At 36.9% G+C, this 26,431-nt stretch overlaps 1 long non-coding RNA gene across 4 annotated transcripts; it reads left to right on the forward strand.

Moving 5' to 3' along the window:
- The first annotated feature begins 14,322 nt into the window (after positions 1 to 14,322).
- On the forward strand, positions 14,323 to 17,302 carry LOC110886697. Of its 4 annotated transcripts, none has more exons than XR_004876007.1 (3): positions 14,323 to 14,569; positions 15,434 to 15,651; positions 16,187 to 17,302. It is a non-coding gene; the product is annotated as an uncharacterized LOC110886697 (long non-coding RNA). The 4 variants fall into 4 exon arrangements; XR_004876006.1 differs by having other exon boundaries at positions 15,507 to 15,651; XR_002562923.2 differs by lacking the exon at positions 15,434 to 15,651 and having other exon boundaries at positions 14,327 to 14,569; positions 16,187 to 16,979; positions 17,071 to 17,302.
- Positions 17,303 to 26,431: the final 9,129 nt, after the last annotated feature.

Genomic DNA, 26,431 nt, shown 5'->3' on the forward strand with positions numbered 1-26,431 from the left:
TGTGTTTATGTTGTGATTTATTGATGATTACTTGCATATTTGATCTAGTTTTGATGGTTAGCATACAAATAACTTGTTAGATGATGTTTAAAAACATAATCTAACAAGTGTTCATGAAAGTGTTTAAGGGTTTTGTTAAACATGAAAGATTAGATGGATGATCATGATCTTTGTTTTTTGTTAAAGTATATAAAGTGGTTAACTAAAAATAATGCTTTTACAAGTTATAAAAATAAAACATACAAGATGGGTTTTTATAAAAAGCTTGTTAAAACTAGAAGTAAAATGTGATTTTTGGACTAGTAAACATATGTAAAGATCATACCAAAACCCTACATGATTATGAGTTCATCTTGATAAGTTATGTTATAAATCTCTTATGTTTTTATTAAGAAAAATATGAGAAGATTGGTGGTGATTTTATAAGAAAAGATGTTTTTTTTTAAAACATTGCAAAGTCCATATTTCTAATAAAATATGGCTAAGTTTTCTTAAAAATCATAAGTTATAAAAACTATTAGTTTTGACAAAATCTTTATTAGATTAAAAGATTTTTAAGAATAGTTTTTATAAAATCAAAGTTTGATATAAATATATATTTTTGAGAAAATATATATTTAGTTAACTTAACAACTTAAGGGCTATGTGTTATATGTTTGTATTAGTTATATGTATTATAACTAGGAACTTGAATACAATGATACAAATGAACACAATAAACATTTCGACTAAAGTCTTACAAGACTTCACATATTTACGCCTTAAAACGAGTTACGGACGATTCAAATAATCGGACACCATTTATGGTCAAAATGAACGACGGACGACTACATAAGTGAATTGCCAATCCGAAGAGTTACTACGATGTTTAGACGATCTTTCGACACGAAATATAAATATGCTATCGATAACAAATTTTCGGATGTTTATAAACTTACAAAAACTAGTATGTTTTTATTTACTAACAAATGTACTTAGTAAATTTTTATAAAAAGGTTTTTATAAAAATGAAAGGCTTATTATACTAGTGGGCTATTTTATAACAAATGGGCTTATTATACTTAATGGGCTTAACATAAAGGCATGGGCTAAGCCCAATATCAAAAACACATGGGCCAAGCCCAATACCAAACATATGGGCCAAGGCCCAACACTATTTAAGCCCAACACTATTCGAGCCCAACACTATTCAAGCCCAACACTATTCAAGCCCAACACTATTTAAGCCCAACACTATTTGAGGCCCAACACTATTCAAGCCCAACACTATTTGAGGCCCAACACTATTTGAGGCCCAACACTATTTAGGCCCAACACTATTTGGGGCCCAAAAACATGAAAACATGGGCTCGGCCCAATGATACCATTATTGTAAACACAATCATACAATTGATACATATAAGACACGAGATTAAGAGGACTAAATCCGACTATACAACTCACATGATACAAGATGACATATATGTATATATTTGGTGAAATATATATATATATATAACAGATTAACAACTCATTCATCTAAATACACCGTTCAATGAACAGTATAGACATACAAGTCTTACACACAAATAAGACACAAGACTTGTACTCAAGTTACTTACAAAGACCGAAGTGTCTAACAAAAATAAGGACATTTGTAGGTCGCAAAGCTATTCAGGACGACCGCACGTGAGATCTTATTTTCATCTATTCACAGGACGCGATACTGTGAGTTCATGTCCCCTATTCATTTAAATGTTTTACAACTTTACAACTATCGGGGAAAATACATGTTCAACGTATGTTAAAGTTAGGGAATGAAACACCTTAGATCATGTGCGAATTAGGGTTATACATCTAAGCACCATTAATCCAGTTTGGACCTAGGTACAAGTGGTTAGATCTAATGGGTTTTGGCGAGCCCCACTCTTGGTCGTGGACCCATACGGAAGAGTGCTTTTGTGTCCCAGTCGATAGGAATCGGCATAAAATCGTCTAGGGTTGGATTGCTTCCTTTTTCGTCACACATATTAATGTCCTTGCAAAACATTAATGATCAACGATTTCATTGACGCTTTACATACTACAACTTACATTTTAAATACATCTTTTACAACTAAACTGCATGAATTCGCCAACTTTTGTTGATGTTTTCCAAACTTAACATGTATTTCAGGGAATTAAAGGACCATGTTGGGATTCTCAGTCAAGATAACAAGTACCAGAACTCCATGCCATCTTTTGGAGGGTTTAACTGTTATATTCCGCCTCTTTGCGGAAATATGATGGTTTAAACCTTAGTAGTTTATTTCATGTTAATGTATGAAACAATAACACTTTACTTTTATGTTAATGGTTTGTAACCGACACACTAAACTTATGTTGTAATCTTTTGAAAAACTTATGTAATGGCAATGGAGTATGTTTTATTCATATAGTTTGTTCATGTACATCGATATTTATGCAATGAAAACCATACAGATCACACCTCGCGCTTCCGCTACGAGCGGGTGTGACAGTTTGGTATCAGAGCATCGATTGTAGTGAACCAGGATTCTTTATCGAGTCTAAGTCTACAATCACTAGGGATCTCTCACGAAAATCAGTTAAATACAAACAAATGTTTTCATTTGCATAAACATTTTTCATGGTCCATTTTCAACAAGAATTCATCTCATACAAATCAAGCAAGGACATTAGTGTCTTAGTCATCTAGATGGTAGACATGCAACTTTAAGTTAATCCACACAACTCAATTAGGATAACTTAAAATGAACATTATGTGAAAAATACATTTTTGTGTATGTATGTAAAATAACAAATATTCATACGTGTCGAACAACTTATTTCTCAGGATATCATGTCTTCCTCTGAAGGAAGCAACATATACGACGACGTAGACCCGATGGAGCTATCCTCCGACGATGACTATGTGCTGGAGGTTCAGGTCATCTTATCTGATAGCGACACTACTTCTGACAGCGACATGGATGATTTCCAGCCGTTCGCACTTCTGGGCGAGATCATCGATGATGATGTGTTAGCTATTCCCCCTATATACAACGACGTAGTTATCATAGGTCACCCGGAGGGTGAACATGTGGTCGAGGTTATACCATGGGATGTTCTTCCCCTTGCTATTATGCCCTTCATTGACGACCTTGACGAGGAGGACGACGCTGTAGTCCCTGTGATTCCTGTGGAGCATTTGGATGACGAGTTGGGAGACGGGGATGTTCATGATTTGGTTATTCTAGAGGTTCCAGCACCGGTGGTCCCGATTTTTATTATCTCTTCTGATTCAGATACCGAGTCAGATGCTTCCACTCATGCGTCCGTTACCTCATCCGCACTACAGGGCCATGTAGACTTTGGGGATGACATGATGCCAGCAGAGCCAGCCATCCTTGTACCTATTCCAGTCCCTGCACCAGATGCATCTCCCGAGCATGTTCGCCTCATACACTTCGCACCTATCATACCACCGACTGACCATACTGATGAGGCCGGACCATCCGGACATGCACACATACCACCCAGTGTCGAGCCTCTTACTGCGCCATACTCACCCCCTCATGTTATGCCTTTGACGGATCCATACCACCCACTGCATTTCCCAGCTGCTACTACTGAGTTACGTGCCCGTGTGCTGACACTCGAGCATCAGATAGATTTTGTTATCCGTCGAGTTAGTGAACTCGAGGATGAACTTACCCACCTTATTGGCTTGGTACTTCAGGCTCCACCACCACCACCAGGGTCACCACCATTACCCCCACTACCGCCCCAGATGCCACCAGTGGATATACCACCAGTCGATCTACCTACCCGTGTTCTGGCGCTCGAGCAGCAGAGTGTGTTCCTTCATCGTTTGGTGCTCGATTTGGAGGGTAGGGTTTCTGATGTTCACAGGCTATTATTCCCGATTCCACCACCAGTATTCCCCCCACCATAGACTATGTTTGCAGGTATCGTGCTTTTGGGACGGGTATCTATATCCGTTTTGTGTACATATTGATGCTCCACCAAGTTTTTAGGATAACCGACATGCAGCGGATCACACAGTTGGAAGGAAGACCTTGTTATCTCTTTTGTTGTACTAGACTAGTATGACCGGGTTATGTAGCCCGAGTCTATTTTTTTGTTTCCTTTCAAACGATAATGTAACCGGTTGACTATATATATGAAAAACTTGGTGTTATCTATTAAATGCATCTGAGTGGTCTGGTTGGACATATCTTATTGTTTATGTTAACTTATTTACTCGCATTATATGTTTCTTGGTGATATTGCTATTAATGTTAAAGATGTATTTTTTTTTGTGCTTAGTAAAATTATTTAAAAAAAAAAATCAAATCAACGTCTAATCTTTATTCTATTTCTCCTTTGGAAGAATCATGCCACCAAGGAGAGTCTTACGGACACGGACAGTTAATCCACCCCCACCACCACCGATGCCTACAAACGAGGCTGAATTAAATGCACTAATAGAACAGAGGATCGCCCAAGCTATCACACTGTATGAGGCATCCCGTGTCGAACAAAGTGGTGGCACCGGCGGATCGGGAGGCCAGGGCCAAAGCGGTCCTTCAGGTGGAACAAATAATACGGGTAACGTTTAGTTGTTTTATTACAACTCATCAAATTTCTTTCTAAATCTATTCGTACGATTCACTATTTGCTCATTCAGAATCCGTTGTCCAATTACAGGGTGCACATTCAAGCAGTTTCTGGACTGCAAGCCACTCAACTACGATGGCACAGGCGGTGCTGTGGCTTACGTGAGATGGACTGAGAAAACGGATTCCACAATCAGAATGAGCAGATGTTCCGCTAATCAACAAGTCACTTTCGTTACTGGCTTGTTTCTTAACGAGGCCCTTACATGGTGGAACTTACAAGTGCAAACTTTGGGTGATAACGCTGCTTATGCGTTAACTTGGGAGGAACTGAAGGAACGTATGAGGGATAAGTACTGTTCTCGTGCTGAACTCCAGAAGTTGGAGAACGAGTTTTGGACCCTTACCATGGTCGGAGCTGATATCACGGGATATACGCAAAGGTTTCACGATCTGTCCCGCGTGATTCCTTACCTTGCGACACCAGAATACAAGCGTATCGAACGCTACATCTGGGGACTTTCTGACAAGATTCGAAGTTTGGTTACTGCAGCTGAACCCACGACTATTACTCAGGCTGTGACTATAGCCGTGAGTCTTACTGAAGACGGGGTCAGGATGAAAGTATTCGGTGAGAAAGGTGATGATAAAAAGGAAACACATGCCGAGTCTTCCAACCGTGGGAAGAGGAATTACTCGAATTTCAAGAAGGGAACCCGCGGTAATAATAATAATAACAACAACAACAGTAACAACAACAACAACAATAACAATAACCCCAACAACAACAACAACAACAGGCGACAGAATAACCCGCAAAAGGATGCAAGGGCGTTTGTAGCCACAAACGACACTGGTCCTAAGAAGTACGCTGGTACTTTACCTAAGTGTGAGCGATGCAAATATCATCACGTGGGTGATTGTCGGGTTGTCAAGTGTGACAAGTGTGGCAAGAATGGCCACCGTGCTGAATCATGTTGGGGAACGGGAAATAATACTGGATCGGGAAGTGGATTTGATAACAAGAATGGGAACGGGAATGGTCGTGGTCAAGGATGCTTTGGATGCGGAAGCAAAGATCACTACAAGAAAGATTGTCCTAAAGAAAACCAAGCTCGTGGTCGATCTTTTGTGATTGGAGCCAAGGATGCGCGCCAAGACCCTAATGTGGTCACTGGTACGTTTCTCCTCAATGATCATTTCGCATCCATATTATTTGATACCGGAGCCGATTTTAGTTTTATCTCTATAGAATTTAAAAATATTCTAGGCTTGGAACCTAGTAAGCTAGATGTTCCATATTCTATAGAATTGGCTAACGGTAGACTAATAGAGACGGGAGAAGTTGTTAAGGAGTGTACCTTAGAACTTGGTGAACAAAAATTCAATATCGATCTCTTACCCATTGAATTGGGTAGTTTCGACGTAGTGGTTGGCATGGATTGGCTATCCAACAATCGAGCCGAAGTCGTTTGCCACGAGAAGATAATTCGACTACCACTACCGAACGAAGAGACACTTGTTATACATGGAGAGAAGCGTGACACCCCATTACGGATCATCAATTGCATGAAAGCACAGAAATACTTACGGAAAGGTTATATTGCCTTTCTAGCGCATGTTGTAGACAAGAAGGCCGATGGACCGAAGTTGACGGATATTCCGGTAGTAAAAGAGTTTCCTGAAGTCTTTCCTGAAGACTTGCCAGGACTACCACCTAATCGACAAGTCGAATTTCACATCGACTTGGTACCAGGAGCCGCACCCGTAGCTAAATCTCCGTATCGATTAGCACCTTCTGAAATGCAGGAATTGTCCACACAACTTCAAGAGTTGTTGGATAAGGGATTCATCAGACCGAGTTTCTCGCCTTGGGGAGCTCCAGTTCTTTTTGTGAAAAAGAAGGACGGAACATTCAGAATGTGTATCGACTACAGAGAGTTGAATAAACTCACCATCAAGAATCGGTATCCACTACCGAGGATTGACGACTTATTTGATCAACTTCAAGGGTCGAGTTTTTATTCAAAAATAGACTTACGATCTGGGTATCATCAGTTACGGATTCAAGAAGAAAGCGTACCGAAAACGGCTTTTCGAACTCGTTACGGTCATTACGAGTTTCTCGTTATGCCTTTTGGTTTAACGAACGCACCGGCGGTCTTCATGGATTTAATGAACCGCGTGTGTAAGCCGTATCTCGACAAATTCGTCATAGTGTTCATTGACGACATCTTGATATACTCACAATCGGCAGACGAGCATGAACAACATTTGAGAACCATCCTAGAACTACTCAAGAAGGAGAAACTATACGCGAAGTTTTCCAAATGTGATTTTTGGATTCGTGAAGTACAATTTCTCGGGCATATAGTGAACGAGAAAGGTATTCAAGTAGACCCGTCGAAAATTGATTCGATTAAAAATTGGGAAGCGCCCAAGACTCCTACGGAAGTGCGACAATTTTTGGGCTTAGCGGGATATTATCGGAGGTTTATCGAGAATTTTTCAAAGATTGCTCAACCGCTAACTTCTCTTACACAGAAAGACAGGAAATTCGATTGGGGAGAGAAACAAGAAGCAGCATTTCAACTTCTTAAAGACAAATTGTGCAGCGCACCAATCTTATCATTACCTGACGGTACCGATGACTTTGTAGTATACTGTGATGCTTCGCACCAAGGTTTGGGTTGTGTACTCATGCAACGTGAAAAGGTTATCGCGTACGCGTCCCGCCAATTGAAAGTTCACGAGAAGAACTATACCACTCACGACCTAGAGTTAGGCGCGGTGGTATTTGCTTTGAAAATTTGGCGGCATTACTTATATGGTACACAGTGCACTATTTTCACAGATCATAGGAGTCTACAACACATATTCAACCAAAAAGAATTAAATATGCGTCAGCGACGCTGGGTTGAATTATTGAACGACTATGACTGTGAGATCAAGTACCATCCGGGCAAGGCAAACGTTGTAGCAGACGCCTTGAGCCGCAAGGAACGAGTTAAAACACTAAGAGTGCGAGCACTAGAGATGACGATTCACACAGATCTTACCGCACGAATTCAAAATGCACAACAAGAAGCGCTCAAGGAAGAGCATATTCTAGAAGAATCACTTCAAGGCATGGAAAAACAGTTAGTGCCGAAGGAAGATGGAACTTTGTACTTTGCAGGTAGAATTTGGGTTCCATTCTTTGGAGGTCTCCGAGATCTCATTTTTGAGGAAGCACATAGGTCAAAGTACTCGATCCATCCTGGATCAGATAAGATGTACCATGACTTAAAGGAGTACTATTGGTGGCCTAACCTCAAAAAGGATATTGCTATCTATGTTGGAAAATGCTTGACCTGCGCGAAGGTCAAGGCAGAGTATCAAAAACCGTCGGGTTTATTACAACAACCCGAGATTCCCGCTTGGAAATGGGAACAAATATCGATGGACTTCATTACGAAGTTACCCAGGACCTCGAAAGGCCATGACATGATATGGGTAATCGTCGATAGATTGACAAAGTCCGCCCACTTCTTACCGATTCGGGAGAAGGATAGTACTGAGAAACTAGCGGGAATCTATCTCAAAGAAATAGTGGCTCGTCATGGAGTGCCTATTTCAATCATTTCGGACCGAGACGGTCGTTTTGTTTCAAGAATATGGAAATCATTTCAACAGGCCTTTGGATCTCAATTGAATCTAAGTACGGCCTTTCATCCACAAACTGACGGCCAGAGCGAACGGACTATCCAAACACTCGAAGATATGCTTCGTGCATGTGTTATGGATTTAGGCGGCAATTGGGATAATCATCTACCTCTAGTTGAGTTTTCCTACAATAACAGCTACCATACAAGTATACGAGCTGCACCGTTTGAAGCCCTATATGGTCGAAAGTGTCGCTCTCCGCTATGTTGGGCGGAATCAGGCGATAGTCAATTAATCGGTCCGGAACTAGTCCAAGATACTACTGATAAAATTTTTCAGATACGAGACCGTATCAAGGCGGCTCGCGATCGACAAAAGCTTTACGCAGATGGAAAACGAAAACAAACATCTTTCGAGGTTGGAGAGAAAGTTTTGTTGAAAGTCTCACCTTGGAAAGGCGTAGCGAGGTTCGGTAAACGTGGAAAGCTTAACCCGCGTTACATTGGACCATTTGAAATCTTAGAGAAGATTGGCACTGTTGCTTACAAGTTGAAGTTACCAGATGAACTTAGCAGTGTACACCACACGTTTCATGTGTCGAATCTTAAAAAGAGTCCGATACAAGTAACCGTTACCATTCCTACGGATGAAATTCACATTGACGACAAACTCCAATTCACGGAGGAACCTGTTGAGGTCACGGACTGGAAGGTCAATAAAACACGGAGAAGTCGTATCAAGTTAGTAAAGGTTCGTTGGAACTCTCGTCACGGGCCCGAGTATACTTGGGAACGTGAAGACCAAATGAAGGCAAAATATCCCCACCTATTTCCGAAGACTCCTGAAAAGAATAACAAAGCTAGAATTTCGGGACGAAATTCTCAATAACAAGGGGAGAATGTGACAACTGCCACTTTACGGTAACTTTTCACACTTAAAATACTCATTTTAGCTATATTTTTAGCTACATTTTTATTCATTTTGAATATCCGAACTGCTTGTTTCGTGACATACACATAGAATACTCAAGGAATACTTACTTAGGATGCATATGACTCATTTTTATTAAGTACATTTGGAACAGTTTAAACAATGCATCGAAACTACTAGAAAAGCACCTAATAAACTAGTATTCTGACGAAAAAGCAGAATCCGCATAAATCATCTAAACGACATCTTTAGGACTTAGACGAAAGTCCAACATCTTATATATATATTAAACCCTAACTAGGAATACAAGAGTTTGATTTAAATCCTTTCCGAAGGCCGATAACACTAAAAATTGCCCGAAAAGCACTAAAAGCGATGATTTCAACACTTTTCCGCAGAAATTCTGCTGAAAATCAGCTTTCTAATATTTTTACGACATGTAAAAATATTATTTGACATATAATTCATGAGAGGATACATTTGGGTATCATCCGAGCCAATAACTACATCAATTCACACAAGTTTCGCAACTTAGCGTTCAAATAACATCTAACCGAAACAAATCGAAACAATTATCCGAACAATGTCAAATCTTTTTTTTAATGATCATCTAGTGTTAGTTGGATCATTATGGTCTAGTAATGATCATCTAACACCCTTTAAACACTTAAACACTTATACTTATAAACTACCTAAAACATCTAACTAAGAACTCTAACATTTTTACTAAGTAATTCAAGAAGGAAAAGCAAAGGGAACCCCCCCCCCATTCACGGTTGCAACACCCCTTTGTGGGACCCATTTTTTTTTACTTGTTACCACAAATATCCTAGATGGTTACTAAAGTCTTGCAAGTGGATGCAAGTGGTGAATTATGATCATTACTAGTAACTAGTTACTTCATTCCTAAGCTTTTCATTCATGCATTTCACCCTTCCATTTTCACAACACCAAAAGCTCCCAAACATACCCCATTTTCGGTCAAGAACACCCTTCCCCCATCTTCATTTTCAAGCCACTTTCATGATGATCAAGATGCATTTTCATGGAACTTAGGAGGATCTAAGACAACCACAAGTAGAAGCAAGCATTTCCATCCATCTAAGGGCTTTCAACCATCAAATCTTCATATTCTTTGCTCTTCATTTTCACCTAGATCATCCCTAGCCAAGAGCTAGAAGTGAGCCTTCTAAATCCTTTATTTTCATACTTGTTTATGTATTTATTGTTAAAGAACAACTTATAACTAAAACAACAATACAAAATAAGATGAAAATATAAAGAAGCAAAATAATAATCATAATATAAAAGTGTGTTTATGTTGTGATTTATTGATGATTACTTGCATATTTGATCTAGTTTTGATGGTTAGCATACAAATAACTTGTTAGATGATGTTTAAAAACATAATCTAACAAGTGTTCATGAAAGTGTTTAAGGGTTTTGTTAAACATGAAAGATTAGATGGATGATCATGATCTTTGTTTTTTGTTAAAGTATATAAAGTGGTTAACTAAAAATAATGCTTTTACAAGTTATAAAAATAAAACATACAAGATGGGTTTTTATAAAAAGCTTGTTAAAACTAGAAGTAAAATGTGATTTTTGGACTAGTAAACATATGTAAAGATCGTACCAAAACCCTACATGATTATGAGTTCATCTTGATAAGTTATGTTATAAATCTCTTATGTTTTTATTAAGAAAAATATGAGAAGATTGGTGGTGATTTTATAAGAAAAGATGTTTTTTTTTAAAACATTGCAAAGTCCATATTTCTAATAAAATATGGCTAAGTTTTCTTAAAAATCATAAGTTATAAAAACTATTAGTTTTGACAAAATCTTTATTAGATTAAAAGATTTTTAAGAATAGTTTTTATAAAATCAAAGTTTGATATAAATATATATTTTTGAGAAAATATATATTTAGTTAACTTAACAACTTAAGGGCTATGTGTTATATGTTTGTATTAGTTATATGTATTATAACTAGGAACTTGAATACAATGATACAAATGAACACAATAAACATTTCGACTAAAGTCTTACAAGACTTCACATATTTACGCCTTAAAACGAGTTACGGACGATTCAAATAATCGGACACCATTTATGGTCAAAATGAACGACGGACGACTACATAAGTGAATTGCCAATCCGAAGAGTTACTACGATGTTTAGACGATCTTTCGACACGAAATATAAATATGCTATCGATAACAAATTTTCGGATGTTTATAAACTTACAAAAACTAGTATGTTTTTATTTACTAACAAATGTACTTAGTAAATTTTTATAAAAAGGTTTTTATAAAAATGAAAGGCTTATTATACTAGTGGGCTATTTTATAACAAATGGGCTTATTATACTTAATGGGCTTAACATAAAGGCATGGGCTAAGCCCAATATCAAAAACACATGGGCCAAGCCCAATACCAAACATATGGGCCAAGGCCCAACACTATTTAAGCCCAACACTATTCGAGCCCAACACTATTCAAGCCCAACACTATTCAAGCCCAACACTATTTAAGCCCAACACTATTTGAGGCCCAACACTATTCAAGCCCAACACTATTTGAGGCCCAACACTATTTGAGGCCCAACACTATTTAGGCCCAACACTATTTGGGGCCCAAAAACATGAAAACATGGGCTCGGCCCAATGATACCATTATTGTAAACACAATCATACAATTGATACATATAAGACACGAGATTAAGAGGACTAAATCCGACTATACAACTCACATGATACAAGATGACATATATGTATATATTTGGTGAAATATATATATATATATAACAGATTAACAACTCATTCATCTAAATACACCGTTCAATGAACAGTATAGACATACAAGTCTTACACACAAATAAGACACAAGACTTGTACTCAAGTTACTTACAAAGACCGAAGTGTCTAACAAAAATAAGGACATTTGTAGGTCGCAAAGCTATTCAGGACGACCGCACGTGAGATCTTATTTTCATCTATTCACAGGACGCGATACTGTGAGTTCATGTCCCCTATTCATTTAAATGTTTTACAACTTTACAACTATCGGGGAAAATACATGTTCAACGTATGTTAAAGTTAGGGAATGAAACACCTTAGATCATGTGCGAATTAGGGTTATACATCTAAGCACCATTAATCCAGTTTGGACCTAGGTACAAGTGGTTAGATCTAATGGGTTTTGGCGAGCCCCACTCTTGGTCGTGGACCCATACGGAAGAGTGCTTTTGTGTCCCAGTCGATAGGAATCGGCATAAAATCGTCTAGGGTTGGATTGCTTCCTTTTTCGTCACACATATTAATGTCCTTGCAAAACATTAATGATCAACGATTTCATTGACGCTTTACATACTACAACTTACATTTTAAATACATCTTTTACAACTAAACTGCATGAATTCGCCAACTTTTGTTGATGTTTTCCAAACTTAACATGTATTTCAGGGAATTAAAGGACCATGTTGGGATTCTCAGTCAAGATAACAAGTACCAGAACTCCATGCCATCTTTTGGAGGGTTTAACTGTTATATTCCGCCTCTTTGCGGAAATATGATGGTTTAAACCTTAGTAGTTTATTTCATGTTAATGTATGAAACAATAACACTTTACTTTTATGTTAATGGTTTGTAACCGACACACTAAACTTATGTTGTAATCTTTTGAAAAACTTATGTAATGGCAATGGAGTATGTTTTATTCATATAGTTTGTTCATGTACATCGATATTTATGCAATGAAAACCATACAGATCACACCTCGCGCTTCCGCTACGAGCGGGTGTGACACCTTTACGGTCCGTAAAGGGTGCAGTCTATATACCTAGGCTAGCTGGAAACGGGACTAGCTTGCATGAATCATCTAAAAAGCGAATTTCAATTGTGACAGCAATTTAATTAGATAATTATCAACTAGGTTTTACCCCCCTGAGTTTTAGGGGCCCTGATCCTGATTCCGATTGTTTCGAAAATTTTAGGGTTAGTGCGGAATTACTTGGGTGTCTCAATTAGGGTTTTCTTATTGACTAATCATCATTCTAATTATTGATTTTAATGAGAGTTGTTACAGATAACTTATTAATTGTAACCGCTAACCAAGAACAAGATTCAAGAGCCCTGTAATTACGTTCTCAAACAGTTGATAACATTGACAAGAAATAATTATCAAGATTCAAGATCATTGTACTAAATGAACATAAGAAAATCAGCTACGCATATTAAGTGATTAACCTAAAATACTACCTCTTAGCATATATTAAACAATTTGCATCAATATTTAGATCCATAAACTATAAAAATATGCATCGAAACTATAGTTTGAGCTATAGAATCTAAAACTGAAATAAATGAGCTTCAATTTAGGTCACCGAATTGCAGACACCTAATCTAATAGTTGAAAGAAACTATATGCTAACAGTTGGTTTACATTACTTGATATGAATTTCAAAGAGTTGAAAAAGGTACATGAATGAAAAATAAAAATGTAATGAATTACTTTAAGAAAGCCGAGGAGGGGTTTAGAGTCGAAAAAGGTGTGGAGATGCCGAAGTCAGGGGACCTAGCGAAGGAAGGAGGCGTCGGAGATGGATAGAAGAGTGCCGTGACGTCGGTGAATGCACCGCCGGAGATTTACATAGTCGGTGGTGGTTCCGGCGATAGGAAGGGGAGAGTTCAGGTGGTGGCAGGTGGTTGCCCGTGGTGGCGGTTGTGGCAGTGGTGGTTTGTGAAGGTGGTTGCTGGTGAACCGGAGGGGCCTAGTGAGTGGTGGCGGTAGATAAGGAAGAGTGGTGGTTGCAGTGATGGTGTGGATAGCCATGGAGGGTTGTTGCAGGTATAAAGAGAAGCAGGGAGGGAGTTGTGAGACAGAGAGAGAGAGAGAGAATTATTTTTAATATATAAATTAATCCCTCAATAATAAGTTATTTATACAATAACCCTTGAAAAGGTGAAAAGACAAGTACGCCCTCATGTGCAAGGCACATGTCCATTTTAACCAAAAAAATCTGATTGTGTTAGGCTCAAAGGACAAACCTTGCAAGATTTTGAAACATAAAGGACAAAATTTATCAACTTTTGCGCTAAATGATAGCGCTTGCAATTTGGTGTAAACATAAAGCAAAAAACTTGTAATTTACTCACAAAACTATTATCCAAAACCCTACTTTCTCCACCTCCACCCGTCGTATTTATCTTCCCCTTTCCATCTTTCCTTCACAAAACCCTAATCTAAGCCGGTCGCATGTCGTTAACCTCTTCAATTTGCGATTCCTCTCTGCTACTCCTTCATCTCCGGTGATTACTCCGGAGTATAAGGGCAGTTTGGCGACACTTAGTTGACCAAAGTCTTCATGATTTCATTCGGTTCAACATTGAACAGGTAACAATCCCTAACTGAATCTTCATTTTTACAGTAACAGAGCGATTAAATAACAACACAAACATAAAGAGAATACGAATAAAGAAAACCCTAACAGATCTCTTATTCTAAGACATGAATTTGTTCGGGTTTTTTGTTCTATTGTCATGTTTTTTTTGTGCTTTTAATGTTATTAGGGTTTTCTCAGTTCGAATGATTATTTCTCAGAATCTAAGATTGTTTTTTTATTTTGGTTATCGACATGTATAAACTGTTAATATAATATGTTAATCTAAGTTTTTTTTTTTAATTCTTTTACAGCTTATAATTATTATTTATACCTATTTTTCAATATGTCGTTAAAAACCCTGTCTTCAATATTTAATGTCTCTTATATTTAGTTTTAGTGTCTATCGAAAAGAGTTGGCAGTGATGGAACGATTAGGGCTGGCATATCGTGTATACCCGTACACGATAAGACACGACATGATAAGACACGATACACGAAATCCGATACACGAACACGACACGATAACTTATCGTGTCCTTTTTTTCAAACACGAACACGAGCACGACACGATATACACGAAAATTACCTGTTAATACCTGTTAACATGACTATTCGACTGTTATACACGAAAATTACCTGTTAATACCTACCTGTTAACACGAACAAAAACACGAACACGACATGCTATCTGAGAGTTACAGAGGGAGTTTAGGGTTTTATTTTTTTTGAATTGAAGGAGGAATGAAATAAAAAGGAATTAAGGAACCCATAAGCACATGGCTGATGAGTTTTTTTTAATTTAATTTCTTATCGTGTACTAACGGGTATTAACAGGTAAACAGGTATTTAACCTGTTTATACACGAAAATTAACAGGTAATATCGTGTCTACCTGTTTGGTACACGATACTTGTTAAGGCCATACACGATACCTGTTAACTTCGTGTAGGTTCGTGTCGTGTATTCGTGTAAAATTGCCGGCCCTAGGAACGATGACAAGAAGTTGTCATGGCAGTCAGGATCGAGAAGTCAGCCAGTTATGCTAGGAAGTGGTTGTTGCTCCGGCGTCAGTATCAAGCATCAATTCCATCAAGGTAGTCGATTATGATTATACTTGATATGATTTACACGTGGAATTTGCGCATAAGATGAACTAATGATGAAAGTCTGTTCGAACAGTTACGACATTCATATCTTTGTGGTCCACGTCCTTTTAATTCTGCAAATTGGCCAATGAGTCTATGTTTAAACCTTTTTGAACTGGGCAAATTTGCAGCTTCTTATTTGACGTCCTTCCATGAAAAGATTTTGAGTAAATTTTACTTTTTTAAACGGCATGTTAGCTTTCAGTTGGGGGGCTCTATTGCTTAGTTTGAAGTTTCAAATATTTACATGGGCTCTGTTCCCTCACCGAAAAGGCTTATGATGCTATATCATGTAAGTGACAAATGACCCTTCATTAACTCACTTCAACCAACATGCATATGTACAACTTCCTTTTCATACTCTAAAAATACCATGTTTGCCTATGGGTCTTTTGTATTTTTCTGAGAATATTGTTTTTGTCACATTATTTGGGAAGTATATCGAGACTTTCTTTTGTTCGGGAAATTCATAGCTGTGTGTTAGATTTTGCAGGACAAGTAATGGTTGATGGGCATGAGCATGACATTAAGGAACTTACACTGTGTTCCAGAGTTTACTAATGGAAGGAAGGAAAAGAAACAAAAAGAAAGTAAAAATATTTTGTGTTCCAGAGTTTCATTTAAGGAAGGAAAAGAAAGTAAAATAAAAAATGCCGTGTTCCCGAGTTTCATTTAAGGAAGGAATAGAAAGGAAATTAAAGGAAAACTAAGCTAAATTCTTTAGTTTTTCTTTCCTTCAGATTTGGGAGGAAATGGTGGGAAAGACATCTTTTTTTTCCTTTCTCGTCCTTTCCTTTCTCACTTTTACTTTCTTTTCTTATCCCTCGTTAAGTTAACTCGGGAACAGAGCGTTAAATTGAAATGGTTAAGACAACAAATTGGGTTGGTTAGCCAAGAGCCAACATTCTTTGCGATAACCATTCAAGAAAACATCCTTTTGGGTTGACTCGATGCGTCCATGGTTAAAATTGAAGGAAGCTGCTCGTGTGTCCAATGCGTATGATACTCTGGTCAGACCATTTTTTGCATTGGAAGGGTATTATCATCATTTTAAGCCAGGCCAGATGGTTTGATTTAAACAATTATATTAGCAATACGTGTTTTCTTTAAGTATTTATGTTTCTTTATCAATAATTCATTCTTTTTTAGTCCATGATTGCTTTTCTATCACTTTTTTTGATAATCTACTAGAAAGTGTTAGTGGCTTAAGTGAAACTTGGATGCTTCACGAGGCATATCGTTTGTCTCCTTACTGAATACTCCGGTGATCCAAACAGGTATATTTATTTTTACACTTACCCAGTTTGATAAAATCATCTTGGGCTCAAAAAATGGTTTATTGTGATTTTGATTTGATGGGTCATTCAGTTGGTGCGCACTGCGCATATTTCTTAAAAGAGAATTCGTTCCGGTGGATCATAGGCAGATCCAACAAAGGAGTATCACATGGCAGAAATTGAATGCTGGTGTGGAAGATTATATTTTTAGGTCACATGTAGTTTTTGTTCTCGTAGGGATGGTTCTGCAGTTACTTTTTGTGTTTTCCTTATATTATATTTTGGTGGCTTTTAGCAACTTGCTAAGAGCTATTGGTATTTAATGATATGTCATCAATTTGCCTTTCAAATAAACTTAAAAAAAATATAGTATCTAACTTACTCATTCTATTCTATTCTATACACACAATTACCAACATGAACTACATTGCTACTTTATGATTAGTTGATACATGTGGTGTTTCCAGTCCGTCATTATATATGACCACTAATAAGTCTATAACCATATACCATATGGTGCTCATTTTAAGGGTCTCAATGAGTTTGTAGCCTCATTTAATTATGATTAAATTTGAACAAATTCGAAGTATTTTTATTTGTTAAACCGTGTGTTCATACAGGATCTAACCTAGTTTTAATATATTATCTTTCAAATCAACCATAGAACTAAAAGTCTAAAATAACTGGATGCAAATATATAGTTTAATATATTATCCTTCAAATCACCTCCTTCGGCCATCTGATCTTAGAGAACGTTATAATTTCGGGTGTAATTTATATTGTAGATCTTATAGCAATGGAGTTCCAAGACATTCTTTAGTTCTAAAATGTCATTATTGGTATTTCCATTATAATTAGAACTATTTGAGGAATCAAAAGTTTAAGGTTATTTATAAGTTTGAGGATCAAATAGAAAGTTTATTTTGGCTAGTAAGGATAGGAAGCCAAAATTTAAAATAAAGAGTAAGGGTATTTTAGTCAAGCGTATCCTTTTTTCTTCCTTTTTCTCCCCAGTAACTTCAAAACCCATCATCTTCAACCTTTTCTTCACTTTCTATCTCAATAATCACTACATTACAGTGTGATTTTCGTCATCAATCAATGATTCAAACACCCAATCAACGTGTTCTTGAACTTTTTTGAAAACAAATCTAGTTTAACTTCATATAATGTCTCATTTTTTCCTGTGATTTTGAAGCGAATCACTCGATCCGTTCGATTCGATCGCTGATAAGTGTTTATATCATTCAAATTTCGTCAATCGTTGAAGAAATCGACTTCGATCTATGTAAGAATTTCGTGAATTGCATTTTTACGATATGGGTTTTTGAACTGAGTCATCGCGTTTTACGATCTTGGAGGAGTCCGGGGGCAGCGCCCCTGGGAGCAGGGTCCAAGGGGCGGCAACCCCTGGCGGGGTCCAAGAGGCAGAGGCCCTGGCTGGGGTCAAGTTGCATCATGAAATTTAATTTTGAGGAAATTGCCTCATTTTCGTAGACAATTTTTTATCTCCTACTTCCTGGTTCAGACATGAAGTGTTTTTAGTCATTGCGTTTTAAGTAAAACACATTTTTATGTGTTTTTAGTTCATTACGTTTTAGAGAGAACACTTTCTTTTCTGTTTTTAGGCCATTACGTTGTAGAAATAAGACATTTTTGGAAATTGCCTCATTTCGTAGACAGTTTTTGATCTCCTGGTTCAGACAATTCACAGATAAAACATACCCTCGTTAGGTGTTTTAGAGAGAACACTTTCTTTTGTGTTTTTAGGCCATTGAGTTTTAGAAATAAGACGTTTTTATGTGTTTTCTGGCCATTGCGTTTTAGAAAAACACATTTTTTAAGTGTTTTTAGTCATTGCGTTTTAGGCAGAATACATTTTTATGTGTTTTCAGTCCATCGCGTTTTAGAGAGAACAATTTCTTTTGTATTTTTAGACCATTACGTTTTAGAAATAAAACATTTTTATGTGTTTTCTGGCCATTGCGTTTTAGAAAAACACATTTCTAAAATGTTTTTAGTCCATTGCGTTTTAGGTAAAACACAATTTTATGTGTTTTCAGTCTATTGCGTTTTAGAAAATAAGACATTTCTTTGTGTTTTTTGTGCATTGCGTTTTAGGTAAAACACATTTTTGAAGTGTTTTCAGTACATTGCGTTTTAGAAAGTATACTTTCTTTTGTGTTTTTAGGCTATTGTGTTTTAGAAATAAGACATTTCTTTGTGTTTTCTAGCCAATGCGTTTTACAAATAAGACATTTTGTTGTGTTTTTGGTGCATTTTGTTTTAGAAAAAAAAATAATTTTCTACGTTTTTTTTCCATTGCGTTTTACGCAAATGGGTCCTCAATTTTTTTTTTCGAAAATATAGCAATAGTATACTCGTTTTAAAGATAAAAACCCTCATTTTTTGGAGCGATTTTTATAAAAAAAAAAAAATAATGTCGTATGAAAAAGTTATTAATGTTTAAATAATGGGGGGGAGGGGGGAATTGGAGGAAAGAAAAACTATTGTCCTAGATTGACTACAATGCCCTTACACAAACCCACACGCCTCTTTCTTCTCTTCAATTTCACCCATTTAATCTTAGCCATTGATTAAATCAATTGATGGTCAAGATTACTTTCCAGCCAAAAAAACTTCCTATTATATCCTAACCCTGCACGTGATATCATTGATGTGTTGCAAAACAATATTAGTTTTCCTATGTAATTTACATTTACATTCCAGAAATTAGGTACAATTTTGTGCATAAGGTGTTATACTTCATGTTTTGGGGAGTTTTCAAAAAAAAAAAAAATTGATTTTTTAACTTTAACCCAAAAGCTTTTTATATTTTGCAATTTTAACCCATATAAATTGTTTTTTTTTTTTCACTTTTAACTCAAAAGTTTCATTATTTTCAATTTAACCTCACAATACTTTTACCTTCAACTCTGGTCCCTTTACTTTTCAACTTTCGCAAATTTTCGTTTTACGTTTCGTTCTAAATTTTGCGAGTTAAGACGACGCGACGTGCATGTGTTGTTTAACGTTTTTTTTTTGTTTCGTTCAAAATTATGCGAGTTAACACGACGCAACATGCATGTGTGGTTCAATGTTTTACATTTTTTTTTTCGTTTGACAACTTCGTCGCAACGCACGGGTCCTGGATCGACTCAGTGTTGGTGGTCGCTGACGGTGGTGTGCCATTAGTGCTATTTGGCATAGTTTTATGCCTCCGACGCAACGCGAGGGAGCTTAAATCTAGTTTGTATCGTTTTGTATAGTTTGTTAGTTGTTTTTAGTGGTTTTTAGATTATACTTAGTTGTTTAAGTATTTTTGTAGGTGTTGGTGTGCAAAAGGAGCAAAAACGCGCTTAAATCCAGTGTTGCAAAAATCGCCATTAATCGCCGACTAGTCGCTAGTCGGTCTCCTACTGAGTAATTTTTCACTAATCAGTCAAAAAATCGCTAGTCCGTCAAAGCCGGTCCAAGCCGCCTTAGTCGGCCCAAGTCGCCCTAGTCGGCCCATTTGAAATCCTTACAAAACAGGCCCAAGATTACAACTTTAGCCCATTTTCCTTATCTCTTACCCTAATATGACGAAGAATTTGAGTCGGAGAAAGAGGATGAAGTAGATGAGGAGATTGAATACGAGTCGGATGGTGTCGAAATCATTGAACACTAGGGGATGGCGATTACATTTGAGCTATTTGTTAACGTTTGAATTTTAAGTACTGAGACTTGTTTTGTTATGACTGATATGTAAGTTTAGTTTGTATTTTGAACTACTTGTACCTTTTTAAGTATTATATTGATATGGATGTGTGAGTATATATATACATATTTATAAAAATAATAAAATTTACATATAAAATTTCCGATCCGATTAATCACGAGTAATCCCGAGTAGTCTCTACTCCCCAACTCACCGGCCGACTAGCGACTAGCGAGTTCTCCAACCTTGCTTAAATCATGATGAAGCAAGCACATTAGAGATGAGAGAAAGCGAAACAAAAGAAATGAAAAATCATGATTTTTTTGTTCGAACGGTAAGATGGATCAACGATCTTAACGACACGTTGGGATTTGGAAAAGTGTAAAAACCTTGGCTTCAGAGCCACACTAAGAACCCCATAAAAGTCCTAACAACATGTTGGGGCCACCAGTATGGATATTACTCACCTTTTCTTTGCGGATGATGCTCTTATTATGGGTGAGTGGTCCCGAGAGAATCTTCAAAGTACGGCTAGACTTCTTAGGTGGTGTTTGTTTTTTAGAAAAAGTACTTCACAACCTCTTTTGTCTTCCCCACGCAGACCACGCGCAGATGTATAGGTCTGCAGCCTGTTTGTTTTTTTGGAAGAGGTTTCATTAAAAAACCTCTTCCCCACCACTTCCTCGCACAGACAAGGCCTAACCTCTTCATTCCTCTTCTCCAATTCTCCCTCTTTCAGAACAGAACCCTAGCACCCATCTCCTCCTCCAAGAGCACCTTACCTCCTCCGCCACCCCTTCCACCTCCGCCGTCCTGCACCTCCGCCACCTCCTCCACCTTCGTCGCCCTCCTCCTCCAGCCGATTGGATTGAAAAAAAGGTGATGAATTTGTTGATGGGTTTTGTTTAACTAACTTAGCTTGAAGTGGGGTTTGTGGGGTGGGGGTAAACCAGTGTCTGCTAGGGCTTGTGGGGTTGCAATTGAAGACAATAACAGAGCAGCTAAAGTGGCCTTTGATTGAAAGTTTGAAACATTTGGATTGGGTTTTTTGTTTAAGATTGATTGGGGAATTATGAACTTTGTTCTTGAGGGTTTGTGGGTTTTGGGTGTTGGGGTTGAAAGCAAGATTCTTGAGCCAAAGAAATTGGATGAAAGAATCGTGTTGGTGGCAGAGGCCATTGATGAAGGTTCTGAGGTTTTGTTTAAGATTGAATGATTGCTGAATCAATTTGTATAAATAGTGGTGAAAAGATGAAAGAAAATAGGGATTTGATTGAATATTGAGGGGATTATTATGTGAAGGATGAAGGGGTTTCATGCTTTCATGCAGCAACCAAAGCTATAGGTTTTTGAGTGATGGATGGATTGTGTCTACGGTGTTAATAAGCATGGTATACTACTGGAAGTTGTGCAAGTTCTTGCAGATTTGGACCTCGTTATCAAAAAAGTGTATATTTCATCGGATGGAGGACGGTTCATGGATGGTATGTTGTTAACGTTAGCTTCATGTGTAAAACAAGAATCTGAATAACTTTGTGCTATATGGTCCCGGATTACAGTATGTCAATATCTGGTCCTATTTTTGTGATTTCGACAGTGTTTAATGTTATATGTCATGATGGAAGCAAAATTAGAGATGAAAGGGTGGTCAGTTATGTTAGGACCGCTTTTCGTCTTTATAAATTTACTTACAAGGGTAATAAAAAGACTTCAAAATAACAACATTAATACATATTTTTGATAAAAAATGGGCATGACCCGTCCGTAAAACGGATATACCCCTGTTATAAACATAAGTAAGACAACTACCATTCTACAATTTGTCCGACAAGACACTACTAAAAACCTAGACATCAAGTGTTAAAATGTATGTCCACAAACAAGTTGTACAAAATAGAAATTATGACCCAAAACATTAGTGCAACTAGCGGAAGCGCTTGGTCTCCAATTCTCCAAGTCGCCTAAATTGAGGATTTACCTACATTCAACAACAAAACTTTAAAAAAGTTAGTCATTATGCTTATAATATCATCATACTAGTTCCATTCGTTTATGTACTTTCATTCCTCTTAAGCACTCGATTACCCAATTAAATGGGTATGGCATATACTCTCATAATGAGATTCAGGCATCCACTTACGACCCGGTAACATCGGGTTAATTGCTTTCAACATAGATCTTTCGTTCTATCCGTTTGACGGATTGAACTTCATACATTTTGTTATTGCATTCATGACCACCCGTTCTAGACGGATGGTGCCTTATTCTTACTCGACTTGTTCAACTCGAACGGGTCGATTTGCATAGCTTACTAGGGGTAGAATGATCAAGTATTGTAATATGTGTGATCTGTTGATGAATAACCTTGTCTATGATGTATAAACACTAGATAAACTGATATAGGATAAAGCTTGGTTGATTGTTGTTGAATGATTAAAGGAACTAGCTTAAAAACATGTTTTAGTTAGATGTGTAAATGTCCCGAAAATGCGAAACCCGCCAAGTGTTTGATGAAATGCTTGAAAGAACAATTATGTGTAACTTGGAAAAATATGAAACGAAATTTGGGGTACTAAACGAACGAATGGATGTGTTGATATAGGCGTGAAGGAAGAAGGTTCGAGTATTAAGAAATCGGAAGGCTCACAGGATCGAGGTATGTTCCGTTGCATACAAAACCTTACTTAAATTTTGTTATTAATTATGATGAATAACTCTTATTATAATGAATATGGTGATTAGTAAGTGGATACCAAATCCCTTGTGGATTTGGTTATGCTAGCGGAGGTTATGATAAGTTATCATAACCTCCGCTAGCATAACCAAATCCGCAAGGGATTTGGTATCCACTTACTAATCACCATATTCATTATAATAAGAGTTATTCATCATAATTAATAACAAAATTTAAGTAAGGTTTTGTATGCAACGGAACATACCTCGATCCTGTGAGCCTTCCGATTTCTTAATACTCGAACCTTCTTCCTTCACGCCTATATCAACACATCCATTCGTTCGTTTAGTACCCCAAATTTCGTTTCATATTTTTCCAAGTTACACATAATTGTTCTTTCAAGCATTTCATCAAACACTTGGCGGGTTTCGCATTTTCGGGACATTTACACATCTAACTAAAACATGTTTTTAAGCTAGTTCCTTTAATCATTCAACAACAATCAACCAAGCTTTATCCTATATCAGTTTATCTAGTGTTTATACATCATAGACAAGGTTATTCATCAACAAATCACACATATTACAATACTTGATCATTCTACCCCTAGTAACTTTTTATCAATTGGGTCTTGGCTATTAAACATACAAAATGGCTAGTAATCAGCCATTGTTCTAACCCTATATCATAATCTTAACTTAATTTCATAAATTTCATGACATGCAATCAAGATTTGATCAAAACCCATTTCCTGAAATTTATTAAATCATAAAATTGAACTTACTCTTTCAATGAACAAGTTAAGAGCTTGAAATTTCTTAATTGTGCTTTCAATTTCTTTGGATCTCTACTGATTTCCTTGTGGTATTGGTGAAGCTAGGGTTTTCCCCTGGCTTTTGTTCGATCGATCAGACCCCCACACACATAGTGTGTGTGGGTTTTTATCTTTTAACATTTTATTATACTTAGTTTTAGGCAATTGCATCTTTAGTCCCTCCATTTCAATCACTTATTTATTTTAAGCACTACCTTCTTATTATTACATTTTAACTTATACCTAATAAATATTTTTGGGGTGTTACAAGTCTACCCCCCACTTAAAAGAGGTTTCATCCCCGAAACCTGGTCACATAACAACTAGACCAATTCTGCTCCTACTTTTTCGTCTTTTCATTCACGATGCTTACTACAACATAGATGCATTCGAGATCTTGGCAAGAGTTTCATTCATGCATAAACGTCTTTGTACGCATTGTCCCTCCGTTCTTAAATCAAGTAAATTACTTTCATAATCACCTATAAGTCGGAATCTGATCCAGGGCTCTTATTAGTGTCGTTTTCACTTTATAATGCCAGTTCCTAGCATACATCATCACTAGCGATTCGTTCATTGGAATTTATTCCGATGTATATTATTGGTCGTACAAGCTTATGCTTACGGCTTGTTTCTATCTTTCTAAATAAGCGTAACATATTCATACATTTACTAATATAAATAAATCGGTTTATTTTATTCCGCACACGAATCATGCACGACATAATTCATTATTGTAATTATAAGCAACCCCATCATCCCATTACTAACGTTCCTCCAATTACTTTCTTGCTCATATGAGGGCTTAGCATAACATTATATGTATACTATAGACATTTAATGATTTAGTGGTACTAATACAAAGCTTCCCACTTCCTAATTACTTTTTCATACTTAATACGAGTATAAGGCATCATTCTACGGTTACCACCGTCACTTGAACTAATTACAAGTTTGAGTTTAGCCTTGAATTTAATCCTTCGCACACTTTAATATTAGCTCCTTGCATGAACTACTAATGATAACAACTAGGTATGTTGTGTACGAGCACCATACTAGCGTTTAACCAATTCAGCTCAAACTTTCATTTAAGGCATTTAATTCTCCCTCTTAATGACATTCATACCTTCTCACGCTGACCATTACAGGTCGATCACTGTATAGCATACCATAATTATTCTACCATTCATTTTGTTCACACTTACAAATAAATCTACGGATTCTTAATCATTAACTAAGAATTAAACATTTTACTAACCTCACTTTCAATGTATAAGTCGGTTATCCGTGTGCCGAATCGATCCGCTTCTTTATATGTACCTTCCGTACCAAAATTGGTCCCATTCATGAAATATGCTCCCACTCGTGGGCATCCTTCCACTAGCTTCAATACTACCATCTCACTGAGAATTCCATCATATTTATCTATAAATAAATAGTTAGCACATAACCTTTCATAATTGTGTCCTACAGGGTGTTTGTTCGCCTATTGTCTCCTTCAAAATTTTCTTACGTACATGCTAAACATATCATACATTCCATTTTTTTATTGGTTATCTTGCCAACTTTCGCAGTTTGACCTTTCAGAAGTCTATACGTACATGCTAAACATATCATACATTCCATTCTTATCCTTCTTTCTTTCTTATATTGATCCGTTCCTTTAAGAATCGTTAGACCCCTTTTTGCTAGATTGACCGGACATAAGTGAGATGATTCTCATGTTTTTTTTTTCTCGAGCTTCGGTCAATACATGACCATCCCTTAATATACCATTTCCATTTGTTTGTTCACCGTATTAGGTGTTAATTCACCTACGTTCTCTAACATGTCTTTTACTAATGAGTATTCTATTTTACACGTTGTATTTTTACGTAATACTTCTAGCATTTGTAAGTAATTATTATTCACTGACTTCTACAATATAACCTTTTAAGGTCAACCACCACCCAGTACTTTTGTATATAAGTATTGTAGTACGGGTTGTTCTTACTTTCAATTCGAACACACTTACAAAACGCCTTTAGCTAACATCTGAACTATTATCCTTTCCATACCTTTCATTAACATTACCAAGTTCTCATTTATTTATACGTTCCACTTAATTTCAATTATTCTAACACGCATACATCTTTATGTAAATACATTCGAAGTGATTGCAAATTCACCTTTCTTTAGCGTCCATGTTCATGCTTACTTTATTACTTCCTCTTAACCCTTTTTGCCATCCATGCTCAAGTAAATTGTCAGGATTCCCATCCTTA

Source organism: Helianthus annuus, chromosome 13 (genome assembly GCF_002127325.2).
Source record: "Helianthus annuus cultivar XRQ/B chromosome 13, HanXRQr2.0-SUNRISE, whole genome shotgun sequence".
NCBI classification, from domain to species: domain Eukaryota; kingdom Viridiplantae; phylum Streptophyta; class Magnoliopsida; order Asterales; family Asteraceae; genus Helianthus; species Helianthus annuus.